Below are 13,213 nucleotides of genomic sequence, written 5' to 3'. Positions count from 1 at the left end.
GAGATCACAACCTCATATATCAAACTCAATTAAAAGATATAACATATTAATCTTATTGAAAAATAAAATAGTGCAAGTGTCCATAAAACGAAAAAAACAAAACTGTCCATAAAGGTGATGATATCAAAACATCAGATTCTTTCACGAAGAGTAGGAAATGGTTCCTTTAACATCAGTGCAGATTATTCACGCCTGGAAGTATATTCGTCATGCATCAACAGAATAAGATGGATACTCTTACTAGATCTGGTGGACCCACCTCACCGTACCATTACCATCCATACCAGAAACTCATACAGAATAAAGGTCTTGTAAAGACATGGAGAGTCCTTGGCTGTTTGTTTACAAACAGAAATAAAGAGGCCAAAGCTGACATCTACCTGCAATTTAAATAGCAATCTTTTTCTATTTTAATGTAGACTTTGCTGCACTAGATTCTATACTGTATATCGTACAGATGCACTACATCACAGCTAGGTTAAAGTGAAGGTCCACCCATTTTTTTTTTTTAAAAGCCAGCAGCTACAAATACTGCAGCTGCTGACTTTTAAAAAATGCACACTTACCTTTCCAGCGTGCCCGCGATGTCGGCAGCCGAGGCTGAGCAATTGCTTGTCTCTCGGCTGCCCCCACCATCATCCTCGGTGTGGGAATCAGGAAGTGAAGCGTGGCGGCTTCACTGCCCGGTTCCCTATTACGCATGCGGGAGTGGCGTGGCCCGTCCTCACTGGTCCCCGCTGTCTGCACCCCCCTTCCCCTCTGAAAGGTGCCAAATGTGACAACGGAGGGGGGGGGGAGGGTTCCGAAAAGCGGAAGTTCCATTTGTGGGTGGAACTCCGCTTTAAGGGCACCCCAGACATTTTTTTTTAAGAATTTTAGCATATTGAATCTTTTCTCAAAAGCATTATTAAAATCGTTGCTCCCTGCTAAAGAATTTGTTTTAAACTTTTTTTTTTTTTTAATTCTGTTGTATTAAGTTTGAGGTAACCAATACAGTTACAACAAGAGAGAGCCATGAAACAAACCCCCAAACAAGCAGTAATGAAGGGTTGCACAGAACCCAGCTGCTATCCCCAATAGTTCCCCCCATGGAATAGTAGACCCACACAACCATACCATAAAGTGCAATAGGGAATAGGACACTGTGCATACATAGTTAGGACATCCAAACCGAAAATAATATGCATACCCAAAACAGAGTGTAGCTTCCCCCACGCCGGTCAGAGAGAGTCATTTAGGTCATAACAGGCTCAAAAATCAACTGGGTATATTTTGAGCACCACAAACTTATCGGCTTCTTTGCCCTGCACCCAGAATAAAAGGATATCTACACAGAATTACCCGTTGGTATCAGTTCCCAAGATCCAGCTGCCCCATTCCTTCTCAAACTTCCTGGGACATCCCCAACTTAAATATGTGGCCTTATAAAAGGGGATTACCTTATTCACCAGTCCCTTCCAGGCAATAAGTGTGGGAGCCTCTGGGTTCTTCCAGTGCAGGATAAATACTGTTCATGCATAACAAAGCAGTATACTCAACAGCATTCTGTGAGCCAATGTATTTGCAAGGCCTTCTATCAAGCACAACTGATTGGTCAAGGGGACTGGCAAGGTTGTGACACTAGTTATAAATTGTGCAACATCTCTCTAATACCGTTGAACCAAATGATAAAACCAAAAAAATGTAAGAAAATCAGTCAGAGAAAAGCTACATCTCCAACACTCAGCCATGGGGGACTGGTTAATACTTGCTGGTTTAGCTGGTGTATAATCAATAAAGGTGGAGAAATTTGTACTGTATTGATCTATGCCTAGCCGAGACAGGGTCCTGGAAATGGGTAGTCTCATATGTCTCCCAAATTATCCTACGACCCACTTTTCTTTACTTCTTGCAATTGTGAGGGTTCTATTAGGGGGAAAATCTTTATATGTTTCAGACAGAGGTTTACACAAAGTAGAAGATTTTCAAGAGAGGAGGGCTGAGTCACAAGTTTAAGCGAGAATAACTGAGATTTAAAGACATGTCTTTGCTGTAACTATCAAAAAAAGTACCAATTTTGGAGGCTCCTGAAGAGTCTTAACCCCTATCTGTGGGTGAGATGAAGTCCATAGAAAAGGACTAAAAAGTTCATCAACCTTCTGGAAAAATTACAGAATTCGTTTTAACCCCTTCTTGCCGACAGTACGCATATATATGCGACCTCAGTGAACTGGGCTTTTAACCATGGGGTCACATATATGTGTATCTGCTTTTGTGCTTTTTTTTTAAAACAGCTTTTTTTAAATAAGTATCAGTGTCAGTTAGTATTAGTGTCAGTGAGGCCGCGTAAACACGGTCGATCCATCCGATGAGAATGATCCGACGGACCGTTTTCATCGGTTCAACGCTGAAGCAGACTGATGGTCTGATGTGCGTACACACCATCAGTTCAAAAACCGATCGGGTCAGAACGCGGTGACGTAAAGCACACGACGTGCTGAAAAAAACGATGTTCAATGCTTCCAAGCATGCGTCGACTTGATTCTGAGCATGCGCGAACCAATGCTTTTGTGTACTAACCATCGGTTTTGACCGATGGTCAACCGTCCATCGGTTCGATTTTAAAGCAAGTTCTAAAACTTTGGTCTGAAGGACAAAAGTCCAATGGGCCGTACACCCGGTCGGTTTGGACCAATGAAACTGGACTTCGGTCCGTTTTCATCAGTTTGGACCGGTCGTGTGTACGCGGCCTCAGGGGTCAAGTCCTGGGGAAAAAAAGTGTGGGAACTCACCCAAGATTCACCCCCCACCTCAAAAATAAAAAAGTGTGTGTGTGTGTGTGTATATGTATGTATATATATATATATATATATAAACAGTGGCCCGGATTCAAGTAGCAATTGCGCCTGTGTAACCATAGGTTACACAGCGCATGCTTACTTGCCCCGGCGTTACGAATGCTCCTGATTCAGGAACATCGTAACGCCGAAGAGCCATAAGGCTCTTATGCCACGCATATCTTAGGCTGCATTCTTGCGATGACCGCTAGGGGGCGCTCCCATTGTGCTCAGTGTATAGTATGCAAATTGCATACTAACACCGATTCACAATGTTGCGCGAGCCCTGCGTACGCAATTTACGTCGTTTCCGTACGGCGTGTTTAGCGTAAGGCTGCCCCTTCTAATAGCAGGGGCAGCCAATGCTAAAGTATACCCGTCGTTCCCGCGTCGCGACGTTCGAATTTTACGTAATTTGCGTAAGTGATTCGTGAATGTCGCTGGACGCCATTCACATTCACTTTGAAGCAAATGACGTCCTTGCGACGTCATTTGCCGCAATGCACGTCGGGAAAGTTTCCCGACGGAGCATGCGCTCTACGCTCGGCGCGGGAGCGCGCCTAATTTAAATGATTCCCGCCCCCTACGGGATCATTTACATTAGGCGCCCTTACGCAGGGCAAGTTTACACAGCGCACACGCAATTTACGGAGCTACTGCTCCGTGAATCGCGGGTAGCGCAGTAAATTTGCCCTGCGCCTCCGCAAATAAGGGGCAAATGTACCTGAATCCGGGCCAGTATATTTTCATGTGACAGTGGCCGCTGGAGGAGGAGGACCGAGGAAGAGGAGAACGGGCACGCTGGGGTGACACCCACCCAATGTGTGGCACTCGGGGCAGACTGACTCCCATTGGCACGGACGCCCTGCACTTCCCGCACACCAACACTGCCTCTCACAGCATTCCCGCAGGACTCGAGCCATGGTGTCTATGATTTACGTTACGCCGCCGCTATTTTTTTAAGTAAGTGCTTTATTCAGAAAGCATTTGCCTGTAAAGTTGCGGCGGCGTATCGTAAATCCCCCGGCGGAATTCAAATTCCGCAGCTAGGGGGCGTGTACTATTTAAATCAGGCGCTTCCACGCGCCGATCGAACAGCGCATGCGCCGTCCGCAAATTATCCCAGCGTGCATTGCTCCAAATGACGTCGCAAGGACGTCATTGGTTTCGACGTTAACGTAAATTACGTCCGGCCGTATTCGCGAACGACTTACGCAAACAACGTAAAAAATTCAAAACTCGGCGCGGGAATGACGGCCATACTTAACATAGGATACGCCGCACTTACCCCTGCTATAGCAGGGGTAACTTTCCGCCGGAAAAAGCCGAACGCAAACGACATACAAAAAAAAGCGCCGGGCGGTCGTTCGTTTCTGAATCGGCGTAAATGACCATTTGCATATTCGACGCGTAAAAGACACGGAAGCGCCACCTAGCGGCCGGCCTGGAATTGCAGCCTAAGATCCGACGGTGTAAGTCACTTACACCTGTCGGATCTTAGGGATATCTATGCGTAACTGATTCTATGAATCAGTCGCATAGATACGACCGGCCGGCCTTAGAGATACGACGACGTATCAGGAGATACACCGTCGTATCTCCTATCTGAATCTGGCCCAATATGTTTAAGATAGGATAAAAAAAAAATGCAAAATGCACATTATTGTTTCTGGGCTGTACTACGGGTACAAACAACAACTAAAAAACACATATGTGATATTGCTGCGATCGTTGGGAACAGGAGAATTTTTTTTGGGTTGTTCTTTGGTGGTGGGTTATGGTAGTGGCAAGAAATATACAGCTAAACTCGATTTTTTTTTTACTATTATAGCTAACAGTTTTTATATATATATATATATATATATATATATATATATATATATATATATATATATATATATATATAGATATAGATATACATATATATATATATATATATATATATATATATATATATATATATATATAGATATAGATATACATATATATATATATATATATATATATATATATATATATATATAGATATAGATATACATATATATCTAGATATATATAAACTATAATTTATATTATATAAGCTAACAGTTTACCTTTGATAATAAAAAAAAATCAGGAGATATCCATTACCATTTACCACCAAACGAAAGCCCAATTTGTCCTGAATAAACAAAGTATAATCCACCTGGATGCAAAAAGTAATTGTGATGATATGTATGGTTTTACTAACACTAGGGATGGCCTGGCGGTTCGCCCGGCAGTCGTTTCGCGGCAAACTTTGCTCGTTCGTCGAACAGGCGGACATCTGGCGATATTCGTGGCGGTCCGCCATTTTACATTGAGAGGAACTTTGACCCATGACACATCCATCAGGCGGTACAGGACAGCCAATTGAGACATTTCAGCACATGGACATACCCCCTACCTTATAAATAGACCTTATCTGGTGGCCATCTTACATTCTGCTGTTTGTCAGTGTAGGGAGAGGTTGCTGTGCTGTGTGGAGCAGGGACAGGCTGTAGTACTAGTGACACAAATTGTTAGCTAACAGGTCCACAAAAGTCCTTTTAAGGACTGGTATAGATGTACTATTATTTGGTGTGCACTCAGTATATAGGTGTGTAATACACTTAAATACTTTTTTTCAGTGTAGGGACAGGTTGCTGTGTGCGCAGAAGGAACAGACTGTAGTGACACAAATCGTCACCTGAAAGGTCCACAAAAGTCCTTTCAAGGACTGGTATAGGTGTACTATTGTTTGGCGTGCAAGTTTTATAACTGGTGCGATAAACCAGTGGCCCCCCAAAATGACGGATTGAAGAGGGGTGTTATATACCTTCTTCCACAAATACTGTGCTTCTATAGAGACTTTTGTCACAGGGTCATTTAAAAAATGACAGGCAGAAGAAGAGGCAGGCCCTTCCACAGGGCAGGAGCACCAGCCTGGAGCCAATGTGGGAAGTGGCACAAGGTGTGTTCGATTACGTCAAATTACGCACCCGACATGGTTGAGTGGCTCACCACCAACACCACCACCACCATATACCCTCCGCTTGAGTCACAGGAATTATTTTCTGATCCATCAGAAGACATTTCCGATGCGCAGCCATTCTTGGCATTAGATCAGGAAGAAGAGGTAGCAACAGCCACCACTCAGCGACAACTTACATTGCACAGGAGGGACAAACCTGACTGCTAATGTATCAGGAGCGAGCCATCAACCATGTACAGTCACATCTGGAGATCCTAGGACGCCGGCCTATGGCTCCGCGGTATGGGCTTTTTTTAACGTGTCCGCTGCTGACAATAGTGTTGCCATCTGCAGCCTTTGCAGTCAACGCATAAGTCACGGTAAGCCCAACACTCACCTAGGGACGACCGCCTTAAGAAGGCACCTGGCCTCCCATCACCGAGCCCAGTGGGAGCAACGCCATCAGAACCAACACTCCAGCCTCTTCTCCTTCTCCTTCTCCTCTATCCTCACAATTGTCCTCCACTCCACCTTCCATCATGCCGGCCTCAAATTGTTCTGCAAAAAGGCAGGCTTCCGTGGCCCAAATGTTCGATCGTAAAAAAACAATGACGCCGGATAACCCTCTTGCCCAATGGTTGACCGCTGGCTTGTCGGAACTGATAGCCCGCCAACTACTGCCATATAAACTGGTGGAGTCGGAAGCCTTTCGAAAATTTGTGGCCATTGGAACACCACAATGGAAGGTTCCAGGAAGGAAATATTTCTCTCAGAAGGGCATCCCAGAGCTTTATGGCCATGTTCAGCGGCAAGTGAATGTATCTCTGGCCCACAGTGTCGGTGCCAAGATACATCTGACCACAGACACGTGGTCTAGCAAACACGGGCAGGGAAGGTATATAACTTTTACTGCCCACTAGGTGAACCTTCTGATGGCCATCAAGCATGTAACCTGTGGCACCCATGTAGATTTTGTTTTACCTCCACGGATTGCATGCAGGCCTTCCTCTTCTTCTCCTCCTCCTCCTACTCCATCCCCCTCTCCTCCTAGGCTGACTCCTCATTTTCCGATTCGATCCGTCTCTTCCGCTGTGCCGCCAAAGATTCCCAGAACCTATTCGACATGCCAGGTGAGACGCTGCCATACTGTGCTGCGTCTGTTGTGCCTGGAAAACAAGAGCCACACTGGTCCTGCACTCCTTTCAACTTTGCGTTTACAGGCAGATCAGTGGCTAACACCGCTCAATTTGACAGTTGGTAAAGTGGTGTGCGACAACGGTGCCAATCTACTGAGCACGCTGAAACAGGCCAAAATTACCCACGTGCCATGCATGGCACACGTCCTGAACTTGGACGTGCAGCGATTCGTTGCCAAATACCCTGGGGTCCAGGATGTCTTGCGGCAGGCCAGGAAAATCTCGGACCATTTCAGAAGATCTTACACGGCCATGGCTCGCCTTGCTGACATTCAGCGGCGACACAACCTGCCCGACGCGATGGAACTCAACCTTGTACTGTATATGCTTGATAGGCTGCTCCATCAGAAACATGCAGTTAACAACTACCTGTACAAACCCTGCGGCAGGACAGGTTCTGGGGAGCTTTGTTTTTTTCACCGCGCCAGTGGCTGCTCATGCGTGACTCATGCAGACTTCTGCGGCCATTTGATGAGATCACCAAACTGGTCAGTCGCAGCCAGGGCGCCATCAGTGATATCGTACCTTACGCCTCTCTTTCTGGAGCGTGCATTGCGTCGTGTCATTGATCAAGCCGGCAGGAGCAGGAAGCAGGAAGATGAGGAAGTCGCAATGCTGGATGAATTCCCAGGGGGGCTACTCCACCTGAGACAAGTCAACAACGGGAGTCTGAAGAGGAGTCAGAGGAGGATGGTACCGGGGAAAATGAGGAGGAGCAAGAAGAGCATGCTTTAAACCATTCTGGGATCCCTGGTGTTGTCCGTGGATGGGGGAAGGAGAACGAGGACGACATTATACTGGATGATGAGCAGGAGCCAGGCCACTACACCACTTTCAGTTTAGTGCAAATGGGGGCCTTCATGCTCCAGTGTTTTAAGAGGGACCCCCTGTATAAAAAGCATAAAGAGCAAGGACCAGTACTGGGTGGCAATGTACTTAGACCCCCGGTACAAACAAAACATGGCGGAAATGTTACCACCATCACAGAAGGCTATCAGAATGCAGCACTTCCAGGCCTTGCTTCGAGAAATGCTGCCTTCTGCTTTTGCGTGCGCTGGCAGAGGAAGTTCCACTCACAGAGAAACAGTTGCAGGTACCAATCCAACAGCGCCTGCAAGAAGAAGGCAGTTTGAAGATGTCTTGGTCACTAATGATATGAGATCATTCTTTCAGCCGACCCATCGACAGCTGTCCTCCGGATCCAGCATCAGGGAACGCCTAGACTGACAGGTGTCCGACTACATCAGGTTAACGGCCGATGTGGACGCACTGAGAAGTGATGAACCCCTGGACTACTGGGTGGGCAGGCTTGACCTCTGGCCAGAGCTTGCACAATTTGCAATGGAACTGTTGGCTTGCCCCTCGTCCAGTGTCCTGTCCGAAAGGACGTTCAGCACAGCAGGGTGGGTCGTGACTAGGGGAGCAATGGATCAAAAAACTCACGGATCGGATCGATCCTCGGATCAGGAGTCACGGATCTGATCATTTTCGGATCAGCAAAAAAAAAAAAATCATTTATAAGAATAGAAGGAAAAGCACTTTCACATGGCTTAAAAATTATCATGTGACAGGTTTCCTGCTCCCAGAAAAAAAATCTCCTATTTATTTGAATAAATAGGACCTTGCTTGCTTCAGAATCATGAAACAAACCATTCACAAAGTACATTTACAATATAAAGCACACTATGATGTTTTATAAATGTGTCAGGGGAAAAAGCTGCAGTATTACTGTGGTTAGGCAATACTGCTGCTTTATAAATCAGAATGGTCATCTTATAAGTATGTTCAGGTTGTCTAAAAGTGTTTAAATTAGTATCAAAAACATTCGTTATTGGTATTAGAATGTGCACAACCTGATAATATAAATGAATAACAAGACGGAGCCAGGTTTAAGAAGCATCAGACAGGGCATTCATTCAAGAGTTATGCAAAAGAGCTGTCAGGGATCAAACTTTAAGATTAAGGACAACTTATTAGGAATACTTTAGTCATTTAAACAGGATAGGCAGTCCCATTTCTTGCAGAAGATCCACGAGCAGAGGGAGGGGTGATGACGTCAGCGCGCACCGCCGCCAGGTGTACCAAGATGGCCGACCGCTCTGGAGCTAGGCCGAAGCCGCGGCCTTTCCTAAGGCCGCAGCGGCGGTGCGCTGCGCGGATCGCATTCTTTTTCCCGATCCAAGCAGGTCGGCCCATTCGGATCACGGATCGGTCACGATCCGTTGCACCCCTAGTCGTGACCGATAAGCGCACTCGCCTAGCTCACAACAGTGTTGACTACCTCACATTTCTCAAAATGAATGAGACATGGATCTCGGAGGAATTCAACACATGTGACCAGTAGACCATGTTTGATTCAAATTCAGGTGAAGGCCTGTGGGCTAATTTTTGGGGCCTGTAATAGCCGGCACTTACTTCTGTATCCGGTGAATGCCTAATGTACCACCAGGCACAGAATACAAAGTTGTTTGCTGTCAGGTGAACGCCTGTGGGTGAATTTTTGGGGCCTATACTGGCCGTCACTGTGAATAGCTTAACCTCTTGCCGACCGCCCACCGTAAGTTTTACAGCTGCGCAAAATCACGTAATTTAACATGATTTTGCATTTCAACCACTCGGGGCGCCACTAGGGGCCCCCTGCTCGCCCCTGGTGCTGATGCGCGTTCCCGGTGGGCGCGATCACTGCCAGGCACCCGCAATCGCTCGTTACAGAGCGAGAACCGGGAGCTGTGTGTGTAAACACAAAGCCCCCAGTCCTTTCAGGGGAAGAAATGACTGATCGCATGTTCATACAATGTATGAACAGCGATCTGTCATTTCCCCTAGTCAGTCCCACCCCCCCTTGGGAACATAATTAACCCGTTACTCGCCCCCTGTGTTAACCCCTTCCCTGCCAGTGAAATTTTTACAGTAATCAATGCATTTTTATAGCACTGATCGCTATAAAAATGCCAATGGTCCCAAAAATGTGTCAAAAGTGTCCGAAGTGTCCGCCATAATGTCGCGGGAACCGATAAAAATCACAGATCGCCGCCATTACTACAAAAAAAATATTAATAAAAATTGCCATAAATCTATCCCCTATTTTGTAGACGCTATAACTTTTGCGCGAACCAATCAATAAACGCTTATTGTGATTTTTTCTACGAAAAATATGTATACGTTTTCGCTGTGTAATATTCTTGTAATAAAATATAGTAGCGAATATTGGCTTGATAATGATTTGTCATTATTGGCACGGTATAGTATTGGTATGATTGTAGTAGTTGGATTCAGGTTTAAGGTTGGTACTTAAATTTGATTTAAGGACTAGATAAAGGTTAAGGTGAAAGTGTAGGCAAACCTGTTAAAAAAATTATTTCGAGACTTTCTAAGTTTTCTAAATTCAGAGTTATCTAAACTAAACATCCATTTTACACAGCACAGCCTGATTGCAACCTGCAGTTAAATCAACAAAGAATGGTCAAGGACTACCCCTGTGACTGGATAGTGAAAAAATATCAGCCACTTTGCTCTCTTTCCCTCTCTTCAATGCAATAAAGCCTAATTGGCCTACTGTCACGTTTTATATATATATTTATATTAGTGTGTATGCATTGTATATGTATCCACAATTAGGTGCTAGTTTCAGTAATTAGAGTATTGGTTAAAGTGGTTGTAAACCATTACATATACCCAGTGAAGTGACTAGCCTTGGGTGATACTAGAGAATAAACAAAACCTCCTACATAAGGCGTGCCTGTTTATCTGCAGTTGTTTCTTCTCTACAGCTGTGCAAAGTGTTGAACTTAGAAAGCTTGTCTGAGAGCTCTGAAAAAGGGGGAGTATCGCTGAAGTTACACTCTGCAGAGCTTAGTGAGGAGAGCTCTGCAAGCTGATTGGAGATAAGGGACCCCCCCCTACAGCTCACAGGAACAGAGCTGAGGCTGTCAATCAGCTGGAGATCCCTCCCCCATCACCATTTACCTCTTGGTGTCAGAAAAACCTGTCAGAAGTGATTCACGTAGAAAGCAGAAGAATGAAGCAGCAGACAGAAATTACACTTAGTGCTCTGGATTGAGATAAGTACACACTATAGAGGGATATGCTTGGTTCAAATTTAATGTTGAAGGTTTACAACCACTTTGAAGGATGTAGGTTCATTTTTTGAACATGATAAATTATTTCTCTGGTGTGATAAATTATGTGTTGATAAATTGTCATGCCCGAACCAGCTGCGCCAGTTCCATTATGTAGGAAACTACTTTACCGTTTTTTGTGTGCTTTCATTTTAGATTTTGCCTGTGAAGGATTAAAAGTTAAGTAGTGGAAATACGGTGTTTAGATAATAACAGATTTTTTGTCCAGTCCTGAACCATAGCTTTAACGTTTTTACAGCTAAATTATGTGTAAGAATAAATCAACCCTGAATTAAGACTTAGGCCGCTTACACACGGTCGGTCCAAACCGATGAAAACGGCCCGAAGTCCAGTTTCATCGGTCCAAACCGACCGTGTGTACGGCCCATCGGTCCGTTGTCCTTCGGTCCAAAATTTTAGAACTTGCTTTAAAATTGAACCGATGGACCACTGCCCGATAGGTCCAAACCGATAGTAAGTACACAAAAGCATCAGTTCAAAACCTGCGCATGCTCAGAATCAAGTCGACGCATGCTTGGATGCATTGAACTTCGTTTTTTCAGCACGTCGTGTGTTTTACGTCACTGCGCTCTGACCCGATCGTTTTTTGAACTGATGGTGTGTACGCGCATCAGACCATCAGGCCACTACAGCGGTGAACCGATGAAAACGGTCCGTCGGACCATTCTCATCGGTTTGGACCGACCGTGTGTACGCGGCCTAACACATTGAAATTTGGTTGCACTGTCTGGGCAAGCGTGCGTTGATCATAAGGGGGACTGAACAGAAAAGCTTTTGCAGGTAAAACCACTTCTGTACATGAATGGAACTTATGTTTTTAACATATGATCGGGAGTTTATCTTTAATAAAATATTGCAAGACTAAACTCTTTAGACACTAAGATGAGTGGTCATAGGTGTTTTTTTGGGGTCAAAGACATAAATTCTGGAACTGAAAAAGCTTTGTTTTCCTTTTGCACCAATTGCCATAACTCAATTCTATCATTCATTTCAACTCCACCTTTCAGACAGATTGGTAATCTCTGCCAGGTTTGAAGGCTTTCTCACTATGAACTAAATGCACAAGCTTTATCCTCAACGTTGACTAATTTTCTGTCAGTCAGATCAAGGAGACCCACAAGATAGACAATCGGCATGAACGAGGCTGGAATGTGAAAGTATACAAACTGTGTTACGGAGTACTTCTGTGTATGTTGTTACCATAATTTAGAGTATGAATTATGTCAAAAGCACATTTATTTTGACTCCCGTTTCTATTCTTGCCTTCCCACCCCAAAAAATAAATAAGAATACACCTATCAAGATGTGCCGAAATGTTCAAAGGTTTCTCTGCTACCAATTAGAACAGGGTTCTCCAAACCTTCTAAACAAAGGGCCAGTTTACTGTCTTTTAGACTTAAGGGGGGCCGTCTGTAGCAGTTGTGAGTAGAAAAGGCCCCGACATCAGTAGGAATAAACAATGCCCCATCTTTGATGTCAGTGGGAGGAATAGCGCCCTCTCACCACTGTCAGTGGGATAAATTGTTCTCCATTGTTGGTGTCATTGGAAGGAATTGTGCCCTTTCATTGGTGTCAGCGGGGGGGAATTATATCCCACTGTCAGTGAATGAAAATAGTGCCCTAAGGGCTGGATAAAAGCAAGCCAAAGGTTGCATCTGGTCCCCAGGCCGCAGTTTTCAGATCACTGAGATAGAAGATCAGACCGAATAACTTATAATGAAATCAGACACAGATAAGGTGAAAATCATTTATATATTACATTTATTCTGGGATGATATATTCATCAATAAACATACATTATTAGTATTACTTAAAAAAAATTATATATACAGTATATATATCTCACGTAACAGGTTTAGAAATCACCTAAACAGTATAAGTTATATTAATTCTTTCCTTAAACTAGGCTTAAAAAGCCAAACAAAAGAACTGTATGATGCAATATGAATCAAATTGGAGCTACAAACTTCAATCTAGTTTCAAAAGAAACAAAAATGTTGTTAATGATAACTGTAAAACAGCAGTCAAAACTTGTTTCAGGTTATGAGACACTTCCATGTAAATGGTGCCATGCATACAAATGGATTTATA

This window comes from Rana temporaria, chromosome 4 (genome assembly GCF_905171775.1).
Source record: "Rana temporaria chromosome 4, aRanTem1.1, whole genome shotgun sequence".
In the NCBI taxonomy this organism is placed as follows: domain Eukaryota; kingdom Metazoa; phylum Chordata; class Amphibia; order Anura; family Ranidae; genus Rana; species Rana temporaria.
This window is presented reverse-complemented; position numbering follows the sequence as displayed.